Source organism: Diceros bicornis, chromosome 6 (genome assembly GCF_020826845.1).
Source record: "Diceros bicornis minor isolate mBicDic1 chromosome 6, mDicBic1.mat.cur, whole genome shotgun sequence".
NCBI lineage: Eukaryota > Metazoa > Chordata > Mammalia > Perissodactyla > Rhinocerotidae > Diceros > Diceros bicornis.
Window position 1 is genome coordinate 74273040 of NC_080745.1, and position 13079 is coordinate 74286118.

A 13079-nucleotide genomic window follows, 5' to 3' on the forward strand; every position below is an offset into this window, starting at 1 on the left:
GCGCACCAACACATCGCCCGTCAAGCCATGCTGTGGAGGCGTCCCACATAATGTAGAGGAAGATGGGCACAGATGTTAGCCCAGGGCCAATCTTCCTCGGCAAAAAAACGAGCATCAGCATCAGATGTTAGCTCAGGGCTGATCTTCCTCACAAAAAAACAAAACAAAACAGAAACACCAGCCCTGCACTACAACCAGCCTTAGGTAAATACTTGGTGAAATGAAAGGCTGACTTCCTTGTTGAAATCAGGACTTCCATGGTTCCTAGTAACTAAGGAAGGCTGGGCTATTCCCACATAATCAAGATTAACAACTCCCTAACAAAGTAGGGTTTTTACTTGCTGATGGAGTCCTGCTTAATGACTGGAAATTACCTGTCTTCCATTTTCCAGCCCCTGAGGTGTGGCCACCCGGAGGAAGCCAAAGGGAGTCAGCGCCTGGAACCAAGATCAAGGACCACCAGCTACACACTGTCGTTATGTTTAAGTCTACAACAAACGGCTTCCCATCTGGCCTCAAGTAAAGTCCTTACACGCCTACAAGGCTCTTGGGATCTCCCTCTCCACCGCATCCTCCACCCTCCATCCCTCCACTTCTTGTTATTTCTCTGACATCATCTCCTGCAACTCTTCCTATGTCTAGACCAGAGTTTCTCAACCTTGGCACTATTGACATTTGGGGCCGGATAATTCTTTGGGGAGAGGGGGAGGCTGCCTGTGTGTTGTAGGATGTCAAACAGCATCCACAGACTCTACCCACTAGACACTAGTAGCACCCTCTCCCCAGTTGTGGCAACAAAAAATGTCTCCAGACACTGCCAGATATCTCTTGCAGGGAGGGGTCAAAATCCCCCTACCCCCAGCCTGTTGGGAACCAGTGGTCTAGACCACTCCATTCCAGCCCTGCTGCCCTCCTAGCTATTGTTGCTCCCACTTCAAGGTCTTTGCACTCGCTCTTCCCTCTGCCTGGATAGCTGCTGGCTCTCTCCTGCTCTTCAGGTCTTTACTCAAAGGTCATTTTCCAAGGGGAGGGATTCCTTCCCTTCCAGGTCTTTACTCAAATGTTATCTGCTCATCGAGACCCTCCCTATTTAAAATTGCAACCCATCCCAATAATCCCTAAAACCCTTTCTTGCTGCATTTTTTCTCAATAGTATTTATCACTATCCCGCATACCACAAATCTCACTCATTTTATTTAGTGTCTATCTACCTCCAGTGGAATGTAAGCTCTCCAATTACGAGATTTTGTTTGTTTATCTGATGTTTTGCTTTGGTTTTCTCTGTCCGCTGCTACATCCTAGGGCTTAGAACCATGACTGTCACACAAGCACTCAATAAATATTCACTGAATGAGTGAATGAATTGGACAGCTCTAAGTCCTTCCTGCCCCAGAAAGCTCCTGGATCAGGAGACAAGACCAACCTGTGTCACTTCTCCAGCTCCCTCGCTAGCTAATCCATGGGGCAGTGTTGGGGGTGGGGGTAGACTCTATGCTGGGCTTCTAAACATTTGACCCTCTCCCATACCAGTCTTTCCTTTAATTGCCCCTCTGGTGAGAATAGAGAGCATCTCACAGGCGGCCAGGGCTTCCAGAGCTGGCTCATTAACAAGCAGTCATTACCTTTCCTTTCTTTTCCCTCCCACATATCTTTTTATGGCTGTATGTATCATAGGAACGTGTGTGCAGCGTCAGGATACCCCTGTCCTTGGGTGGGGAGGGGTACATATACACACACAAAGAAATATTTACACATATATATTGTTATTAGTTATACAAGTAATAATAACAGCTGACCTTTTCTGAGTGCTTACTGAATGCCAGCATTGTGCTAAGCATATGCATCTCCTTGTTTAACCCTCTAAACAACCCCGTGAGGTTGGTTTTGTTATTATTGTCATCCCACTTCTACAGATAACGCTGCAAGAGCTTCAGTGTCTGATCCAGAGACACATATCTGAGTTTGAAGCCAAACAAGATGGTCTAACTCCAACGTCCCCCTCATTCCTAACCGCTACAATAACCACCTCTCTCAAAAGATGTGTTCTTTAGCAGAAAGTCAAACAATAAAGAAAGTAAACAAGGAGAGCCCACCGTGCTCCCCAAAATGAGCTGCTGTTAGCCGGTAACACTTTTTTACTAGTAGAATTTTTTTATATGAGCAGAATGTATCTGAGTATATAAAAAGAGGGTCTATATGTATATAAAAACACACATCCATACAATTAAGTGGGTTTTTTCTTTTCCTACGATGGTAGTACCAGACTTTTTGTCCCACTTAGTTTTTTCACTCTCTAATAATACGTTTTGGACCAGACCTTTAAACTTCACTAAGTTGTTGCCTCCCCTCCTATAAGCTTTAGGTTGATATTCTGGCTGCTGGGGCTAAGGATGAAGTGATGCGATGAAGACAAAGCTAAGGATGAAGGGAGATGGAGTACATAATGTGCCGGCCAGACAGCAGCTGGATGGGTTTAGACTCCTACAAGTTCAGGAGCTGCCTTTAGAAGGGGTGTTTGTTGTTGGTGTTTACTGTAGGTGGTTTCAGGGTTCCATTGAGAAATTAATAGGCTTCCTTGCCTGGATCAGAGGTTCTCAAAGACAAGCTCTCCCAGGCAGCCCCAGGTAACCTCTTAGAGACTGGGTTAAAGGGAGCCAAGGGGCTTCCGTTTTTAGGATTCTTAAGGATTAGACCCATGATATCACGCAGCTTCCAGGCATAGCTGCTGTGCTAGGTGCCAAACTCATGGCAGTAGTTCATTTAATGTACACAACGCCATCAGGTAGGTCTTACTGCCCCCATCTTAGAGATGAGAAACTGATGCTCAGAGAATTTAATAACTCACCCGGGATTGCAGAGCTAGTGAGAGGCAGCACTGTGTCTTTCTCACTAAGGCCTCGAAGAATCACAGCAGAAGCTGTGGAATATGCTAGCTCCAGCTCCTTATTCCACATCAATGAAGCACACAGCCCAGGGCCCTGACAAAGGCAGTTGCAGGCCACACAGCAGGTGTAAGGAATTGGCTGAGTTTCCGGTTCTTCAAACTACATTTGCTATAAAAGACCTCCAGGGAAGGTGGTGGAACTGAAGTCGTTCTGTATCCTGGTGGCCCAGAGGCATTGCAATAACTGACTTCCTGATGAGGATTTGCCCACAGCTAAACAGAATTAAGCTGCATGTCAATATGAATCAAAGGCGGGGGATCCTAATCCATAACTTCCCCCAAAGAGAAAAGCCCTGCACCTGCCAAAGAGGGGGGAGTGTGGGGTGTGGGGATATTACTACAGGAAACACCAGAGAAACTGACCAGAGAACAGACCCACTCACTCCAGCCAGTCATTTTTACCAACTCCAGCCAGTCATTTTTACCAACAGGGACCATCCTTGAATCTGGACCCCTAATTAAATCCCTCCAACCCCAATCTGCCAAACCACATGTATAGCCGCCTAGAAGTACTTTTTTTTCCAGTTCATTCTTTTTTGTTAAAAACAAACAAAACCCTCTGCCCAAAGGGTTGTAGGCAAGGATGTTCTTCAACTGGAGACCCAGGTAAATAAATTATGCCAAATTCGTACCATAGAATTGTCTGAGGCCCCCCAAAAGAATAAAGGGCATCCAAGAGATGATAAGATGAGGAAGACTGGTAAATGGAGAAAACCAAGTTGCAAAATGAGAAGCAGAAGAAATAATTGAAAATTAGGAAAGGAGACAAAAAAAGGGAAAAATTTGGAAAATACAGAAAAGTAGGAGGGATCACCCCTCCACCACCTCCCACTCTGAAAAGGAATCATTGGTAATATTTGATATATTTCTGTCAGGTCTCCTTGCTAGATGTGGTCAGAACACCCTGGAGAATCCCAGCTCTTCCAGCCCCACCTGGGTGAGCCTCAGTCTCAAATCCCTTCCGTGGAAGTAATCCTGCCCTCTCGGGTAGTTGTATTGGTTCAATGAGGCCAAATACGGACAGCACTGAGTGCCTAGGAAATAGCACTCAATAAATGCAGCTATTGTGATTATTTGTAACCTGCCATTTCCCTTAACATTTTAACATAATTGATTTTGAATGTTATTCAGAGTCTTTGAAAACATCACATTTAATGGCTGCTGGATATACCAATTTCTTCACCATTCTCTCATGAGAAATGTTTGGGCTGCTTCCATTTTTACCTTCTTATAAATAGCTCTGTGAGGAACACTGTTCCTCACAGAATATAGCTTTACCTCACCCAGATTTTGGAGATTTTCCTTAAGATTATTTCCCAAAAGTGGAATTAGGTTAAAGGGTAATAAACATTTTTAGACTTCATATACATAATTCCTGATTGCACAAAGCAGGTGTTATTTCCAGACTTAACCTCCCCCACGTTCTCTCTGTTCCCAGAACCTCCCTGCCCCCCACCAGCATGATCCTCTCCTCCCTGGAGACGACACCTGGCTGCCTCCTACCTCCCACTCCTGTGCTGCCTCCTATCCCGTCTCCTGTAGCCTCAGAGCCTTTCTCCTCTCTGCCTGAGTAAATCCTCCCTGGTCTTCAGTTCTTACACCTTTTCCCAGCCCGCCCTGACTGCTTGGGTCCTCGGCCATCCCCCTTCCTCTGATTTCACCCAGCCCCTTTAATCCATGACCACACCCAGCCTGATTTGTGGACACTCTTTCCCTTTCATGATTCAGACTCAGGTCCATAACAACCAGACAGTAAGCCCCTGAAGTCAGGGAGGAAGTCTTGGGCTTGTCTTCCTTCCGCACTCAGCTCAGAGCTGCGCAGTATGGTGCTAGGACCTGAGTCCCCATTTCATGTATTCATTGGGCAAAATGTCGTACTAGGGTCAGCTGTGGGCCAGGCTAGGAACTATGGCTGCAGGGGCCTTAGGAGCTGGCTCCTCGGGCAGGGGGAGAGAGGGAAACGTAAATAATCAAGTGTAACCTTGAAGGACAGGGGCTTTGATGCAAGTTCACAACAGAGGAGAGAGAAAGGAATAGTCAGCTCAACCTTGTGGGCTTTGCTCAGTGGCTGATACTTGTTGAATGTCTTGCTGTGTGACCCTGAACAAGTCAGCTAACCTCTCTGAACCTGGGTGCCCCTATCTGGACTAGGCTTTCTTCACTAGGATGTAATGAAGTTAAATAAGATATTTAGGTGAACTTGCCCAGCCAGAGGCATGCAGCAGGTGCTCAATAAATCTTTGCTTATGGTGAGGGCTCAGCACAGACTTGTGGATTAATAAATTGTCTGGGGCTGCACGGGCAACCATGGGACTCGTGCATCTCAGCGGGCTTGTTTTTCTTGCTTGGGGAACAGGTTGCTGGATGCCCATTTCTTCCACCAAGGGGCAAGTTTCTTGCAGGGTCTAGGTGCCTGAGTCTCAAGTCCAGGGTCTGGAGGGATATGCATAAGGGCCAGCATCTGCCGGGTGTGATATATGCTTACAAGGAATTTACTGTGGAATCATCTTTGCCTCCAGTGCGGTGAACCAGTGGGATGGAATGTCGAAAACGCGTCCTTGTACATCCTTTTTCTGGGCACGCTGCAAACCCGCTCCTGCTTAGGCTGCAAATCATCCTCCCTAACAGGGAGAACTTCACATGAGGCCCCGAGGAACGAGGCTTCCAGGGGTGATGTCACCCAAGGGCTCCAGGAATGCCAAGGGCACCGGGCTGGGCTCTCCAGTTGTTCATCCTCGCCTTGGTCAAGGCAGGCTCACAGCAGGCCCGTCCCTGCAACAGATGCAGCTCAAGGTTATGGCCAAGGTCAGGCCTGTTAGGTGTCTTTTGGTGGTGGGGGTGGAGCAGGGACAACTGGCCTCAAGCTTAGCTTTAAAGCTGAGAAAACCCTTAGACACCATCTAATTCAACTCCCCTGCCCTTTTGTGGAGGGGAAAACTGAGGCTCAGAAAGGGCAAGAGATCTGTCCAAACTCACACAGCTATGGCATGAATTATAAAGCTATGACTTGAACCTGGGTCTCCTGACTCCTGGTACATTGCTCTTTCCAACTCCACAGGTGCAATAGTCTCATCTTCATCCTCTGCTCTATCTGGGGTTCCTCTCAACCCACCTCTAACCCCCATATACACCAATCACTATAACATTGACAACAGAGCTACCACCTATTGGATAAGTTCCTGAAGTAAGCACCAGGCTAAATGTTCAGGCTGGACTGTCTAATTTAAGCCTCTCAACACCTCCACCACTTAAGTACTATAACTCCTTGCTACTCCAAGTGTAGTCTGTGGACCAGCAGCATCAGGATCACCTGGGAGCTGATTGGAAATGCAGAATCTCAGGGCGCAGAATGAGGATTTGCATTTCAACTGGCTCCTGTGATTTTATGCACAATCAAGTTTGAGAAGTGCTGCCATAACTAGTCCCACTTTGGAGACAGGAAATTGATACTTAGGGAGGGGAAGTGACTCCCGCAGTGTCCCACAGCAGGTCAGGTGCGGAGTTCCAGTGGATCTTGGGCAAAGCCCTTGCCCTGAACTCGAGGTTTAGGAATGTTTTCCACTAGTTCCAGGCCAGGGGAGAAAGGATTCCAGACCACCCCCCAGCCCCCAGGAACAAGGAAGTTACTGATGAAAAAGAATATCCCAAGCACTTCACAAGGCACTTTCATGTCTATTATTTGGTTTCTACTTTACAACTTGTTAATTATCCCAGCCTTACTCAAGAAGAAACTATAGCTTGGAAGAGTTTAAGCCATTTGTACAAGGCTACATTGCTGACCATTTCCAGAATCCGGACCCAACGCTGGTCTCCTTTACTCCAGAACCCAATGACTGTTTCCCCAAGCATGGGGTGGCATCCTGGTGGCAGGAGAGGCAACTGTAGGCTGTACACAGATGAAAGTCTCCCATTTGAATTGCGATGTATTTAAATTCCTCCTACAAAAAAATAGAATTAGATTATCAAACCCCACATACTATTGCTTAAGACAGAATAAGGGTTTTGGGCTGGTTGTTTTTTTTCTTCTAATGCATCTCTGTAAAGTCAATTTTAGGAACGATAGAGGAGCGCCTGGCCCGATGGCGTAGCAGTTAGATTTGCACCTTCTCCTTCGCTGGCCCAGGGTTCGCTAGTTCGGATCCTGGGCACAGACCTACTCACCGCTCATCAAGCCATGTTGAGGTGGCATCCCATATAGAAGAGCTACAAATCTACAACTATGATACACAACTATGTACTGGGGCTTTGGGGAGAAAAAAGAAAATAGGAAGATTGGCAACAGATGTTAGCACAGGGCCAATCTTCCTCAAAAAAAAAAAGGAATGATAGAGGAAGTGGTACTCAGATATTGCAAAATCCATAAGGGTGGTAAGAGAAAGACTAGAGTCTGGGACACATCTCCAGATACCATACTACAGAGGGGAAGGGGGAGAGAGAGAGGGAACCAACGACCAGAGAGAGCTCTACTCAGAAGTTGTTGACATATCATGTATGGGTGGTTTTCACCCCGTGGCCCTCCCATCCTTTTTGCCTCCAGGGTCTTTGTATGGAGCAAACACAATGCTCAATCAAGGGCACACACTCCCCATTTAACAAAAAAAGACCAAGTTGCACCAGTCATTTATCCTTCTGGACAGAATCTCTAGGGCTGAAGCTGGAGAGATGACAAACTTGCTCCGTCTAACCTCCACCCACCCCCAGCCCACTTCCTGTAGCTTTCAAGGATGTCCCTGCACCATCCAGACCAGACTTGAAGTGCTGCATGGGGCAGGCAGGAACTGGGGATAAAATCCCCCTCCCATCCTTCAGGGCTAACCTGTGGCTCCTCAACGGAGGGGAAAAAACTGCATCTCTTTACTTTCCAGTGTTTGCTCTCTTCCATATCTTGCTTTCTCTAACCACATCCAGGGCTCTTAATAGTCACTCTCTTTTGTAGGACCTTTGAACTTGGAGTAAATGGGTATTCTCTGCTGCACCCCAGTTTCACTCAGGAATCATAAGTAAAGAGTTCTGGCAAATAAACAAAATATCTTCTAGGAGTCTGGAAAACAGTTATGATAAGGAACAAAGACTATTATCTTAGAAAAGAGAGGTGGGGAAGGGACAAGATGGCCATCTTCAAATATTTCAAAAAGGGTCTAGACTTACTCTGTATTTCTCCAGACCTGGAAGAAAAGGGTAGAAGATACAGGGAAGTCCACTTCAGCTATGTGAACTTGGTCAACTGTAAAATGGAGGGAACACTATTTACATCATAGGGTGGTTGCAAGGATTAAGTGAATTGCTCAGAACATACCTGGCATCTCATAAAAATCCCAGGATACACTTGTTTCCTTTTTTGGCCTCATTCAAAAATGTCTCATGAGGCACTAAGCTCCCTCTCTGGAAAATTTCAAGATAGAATTATAATTCCTTACTGCCAAGATTCTGTGCTTCGCTGCTGCCCATGAATTTTCATAAAGAAAAATACCGGCTCACACACAGCCCTCAGCATGCTCCAGGCACGCAGAGAAGGACTTTTCACAGGTACTTCATTTAATCTTCTCATCAGCTCTACAAGGTAGGTACTATTATTATCTTCATTTTTTTTTTTTTTCAGATGAGAGAATTGTGGCTTAGCGAGGTGAAGTAACTTGTCCAAGGTCACACAATCCATAAGTGGCAGACAAGGGACTTAAACCTCAGGGTGTCACACTCCAAAGTCCTTGCTCTTAGAATTGGAGGGGTTATTTATCAAATCCAAGCTCCTCTCCCAGGCTCACCTGCTCTTATACTCCAGCCTTTACTATCTCTCTTCTTCTGCTCCCGATATCAAAACCACCCAATTTAGCACTTATTGTGTGAGCAGCTTCTTGTCTCTCCTACCTCACTGTAAGTGGGTCTGGGGATTTCTGCTCTTCAAATATCCCCCTGTACTCAGTAGCCCTTCAGAAGAACAAGTTTATAGGCTTCTAATTTGACTGTCAGCTGAATTAGACAGCAAGTAACTCCCTCTTCCCTGCCATGGCTACTCCTGTCTTCTTTTCCTGTGCCATGAGAAAACAGTCTTTTCTTGGCTGGAACAAATACTACAGTCTGCTCAACTAGCTAACATTTACTGAGCTCTTAATATGTGCCAGGCACTGTTCTAAGTACTTCACATGTGTTAATTAACTCACTGAATCTGGACAGGAACCTATGAGCTAAGTCCTATTATCACTCCCATTTTACAGAAGAGGAAGCTGAACGTACCAGTGCATCGGGACCAAGTAAATGAGTGAACGCTTTGCTGATGGATAATATTAGCAACAACAACAACCATACAAATACCTTATGCTTGCATCATGCAATACAGCTTTATGTACATTATGTCATTGTCACTCACCATTAGCAGTTAGGCACTAATGTCCCTATTTTATAGCAGAGGAAACCACAGCTCTAAGAGGGTGAGTGATTCTCAACAGTCACAGAGCAAGTGCTGTCTGTACCCCTGAATGAGCATAGTATTTACTCTATTCTAAGATCTTCGGGGCAAGGGAGATAGGAGGGCCATGGAGAGAAAAACACCTAGACCCACAAAAGACACTCTATAAATATTAGGTAAACAAATAAAAGCTGGTCACAGCAGAGACTAAACAGGAATCCAGATCTTCAACTCCTAGCCTAGTGCTCTTTCCTTTCTCTAAGATGGTGGGAAGCAAGTCTTGGGTCTGGACCTGGCAGAAGCCTTGATTTGGGATCTTAAGCCAGAGACAACAGTGCTCTTTTAAAAAAAAAAAGCATCAATTTCACTTCTCTGCATTTTCCACAATGAGCATGTGCTACTTTGATAATCAGAAACAAATAAGTAAATAAAGAGAGGGGGCCAAATGCATCCTTCTGAGAGGGCCAAGGCTGGGAGAGGACCCTTGGGCTGGCTTTGGGAATCTCTGGGCCTCTGCCCTGGCATTTTCAGGCACTCTCTGATCCATCCCCACAGGCATCCTGGCCCCACCTTATGGGAAAGGCTGGGCAGGCTGGGGATGTGGGGATGAGGAGGAATCCCAGAAGCTCCTACAGAAGCTGCAATGAACAGGGACAGACACAGGGGTTCCCGGGTCCATGAAACCCCCTGACATTGGAAGTTGAATGCTGTGTGTATAGTATTCCAAGGAGTAGGCCCATACTTTTTTAAAAAGGGGCACCCATGACCCTCCAAAGGGGAAGAAGCCCAGATCACAATGATGAACCAGGGCCTGAGGGTTAGGATGACTGGTCAAACCAGGGCCAAGAAGCCTAAAAATCTTCTTGCTCCGAGTATCACACACAGGGGGGAGAGAATGACAAATAGAACAAGGTCCTGCCTCATGGACTCACAATGTTAATTTAAATTCTGCTTTTTTCCCTGAACTCACCCTCAAACCCATTCCAAAGCAGTAGGGTAGACAGGCATGATTATTTGCCCTACTCCAGTCTCAGACACCCTCCTCTTCCTCCTAGGCTTGTGGCCGATGAACTCTAGTTCCTGATCCTAGAGACTGTGTATCCACAGTCTTGCCTCCTTACCGAGAGTCTAAGGTCCTCATTTATGCTCTGGCCAACTTTATTCCCAAGTGCCTCCTAAAAAGCCAGCTGGTCTCAAGTTTCAGCAAGCATTGAATTCCATTCCACCAAGATTGACTGAACTTGTACCATGTGCTAAGGGTTATGCCGGAGTCACAGATGATGGGATAAGTCCTGAGTGTGGCCCTGGAGCCTGCAGGATGATGGCAGGATAGATAAGACTAGTGTGTCAGGTTGGGAGAGGGGGAAACTGCACAAGCGTGAGGACCCCCAGGAGGGCAACTGATTAACAGCCTGGGGGGCTAAGAAGTGGCTTCTTGAAGGTACAACAGTAGCTCTGGAGTTGGCGTTTGAAGGTGAAGAAGGATTCCTATACGAAGGAATGGGGGAGGCCTTCAAGGCTTGTAGAAAGGGTGGAGGCAGCAACATGCTGGGCAAGTTGAGGAAACAGGAAGCTTGGTGTGACTGGAGCCTGGGACTGGGGGGTGGGGAGGAGAAACGAGGTTAGAGGCGGGTCACGGCCAACTGATCAGAACAAGGACCTTGGTGTTCCACTAAGGAATCTGGATTCTATTAGTGCGTAGGTGTCATTGAGGGTTTTTGAGCAGAGCAGATGGGCTCTATGCTCAGATCTATGCTTACAAAGATCACATTGCAGGGGACAAGAGAGCAAGGAGAGGGCTTAGAGCTTGGGAAACAGGATACTACTGTAGTGCCCGGTGTGGGGGGATAATGGTGCCCTTTAACTACAGCATGGGCAGAACAGGCTACATAATTTGTGGGGTCCAGTCCAAAGGAAAATGCAAGGTCCTTTGTCCAAAAATTACTAAGAATTTCAAGTAAGTGACAGCAGAGCATTAAACCAAGCATGGGGTCCTTCTAAGTATGGGGTCCTATGCAGCTGCACAGGTCACACACCCATGAGCTTGCCCTGGCCACGGGACTGGAAAGGGCAGGTCGGAAGAGAGATCTGGAAGGCAGGGTCCTGGGACTTGGTGATCTGCTGGACATGGGAAGGGAGGGAGCAATCCAGTGATGGATGACCATCCTGCACTATTTGTGAGACCATCCCACTGCTTACCGGGCACCCCCTTGGGGGGCTCATGATCAACTCTAACATGTTTAAACTTCACCCCTACCTCCTCTTCCTGCTACCCACCCAGACCTGTTCCTGTACGGTGGTCCCAATCTAAAGATGTCACCATTGACCCAGTCACCTCAGTTTAAAACCCTGGCGTCACCCTCTACTCTTCTCTTCCCATCCCACCCCTTTGGGCAATTTACTTCCTAAACGTTTCTCCCATCTGTGTGGCCTCTTCAATCGCTGCCATCACTGCCAAGTTCTGCAGGCCCTTATTAGCTCAGGCCTGGATTCCCACAAAAGCCTCCTATCTGTCTCCCTGACTCTGGTCTGGACCCCACCCCCGCTCTCAAATAAAACATCCATCCTCCACAGTGCTGCCTCAGTGAGGTCCCCAAATGCTCACCTGACCTTGTCACTGAGTAAGACCTCTAATTAGGGGCTGCTCCAGCCAAAGGATAAGATCCAAATGCCTTAAATGGCACACAAGGCCCCCTGTCACCTAACCCTGCCTAATTTTCTAATAAATGCCAGAAGTGCCTGAGTGTCCCACACAACTCCAGCACATACCGTGCTGGGTTTTTTATTTCTTTACCTCAAGCAGTTTTCTTTGCCTGGAATGAAACTACCCCGCCTGCCCTCCCCCCGCCCCCCATGGCCTAGCTAACCTCAATTCACTCTTCGAAATTCACCTCAGCTCTCCTCTGCTCTGGAAGGTCTTCTCCAGGCCCCTGCCCCTACCCCACCCTGCACACCCTTCCATACTGACTACAGGACCTTAAAGAGGCCACGGCTGGGCCAAGCCTCATCACTGGGCTGGGGGCAGCTGGAGCAGAGAGTGACTTCTGCTCACTTTCGTGTCCAGCACCCAGTTCCGAGCCTGGCCATGTGGGTGCTCCATACGTGTGTGGCTCTGGGCTGAAATCTCGGGGGTGGATGGTGCCAGTGACACTGGGGAGGAGCAGGTGCAGGGAAGGCTGGCACGATAACCCCAAAATGAAAGAAAACTCCCGCATTACGTTGTCATTAAAACTCCACCGCAGGACGAAGACAGAGCCTCTGACTGAACACAGCCGTGAGCAGAGGCAATGTCAGCTATCTGGTGTCCGGTTTGGTTGCATTTGATTTCAGAATTTGATCTCTGCTTCTTTCTAAAAACCTCATTCCCCCATGTCGGTAGTAAACAAGGCCCTCTCTAGGAAGGCAGGCTGTTTTCCATCAAGCAGTCCCTCCCCCCCCCCCCCAGGCTAACAATAAAATGGTTCCTAGTGATTGTGGGAGTAGAGCCATGTTTCCCTCACATGCGTCCCTGCAGCTAGCAGAGCCCTGCCACAAAGCTGACCCTCAATAAATACTTGCTGAATGCGTGACTTGTGTCCCAGTTTCCCAAGATCGCTGATGGAAAGCTTGGAGCTGCTAGGGACTGGTGGGGGCAGACAGCCTGGGATTATACTTGATCCACAGATAATCCCTCAAATCCAGAAGCCACCTGGACAGTCCGCTGGACTGAGCTCCATCAATGGATGCATGTTG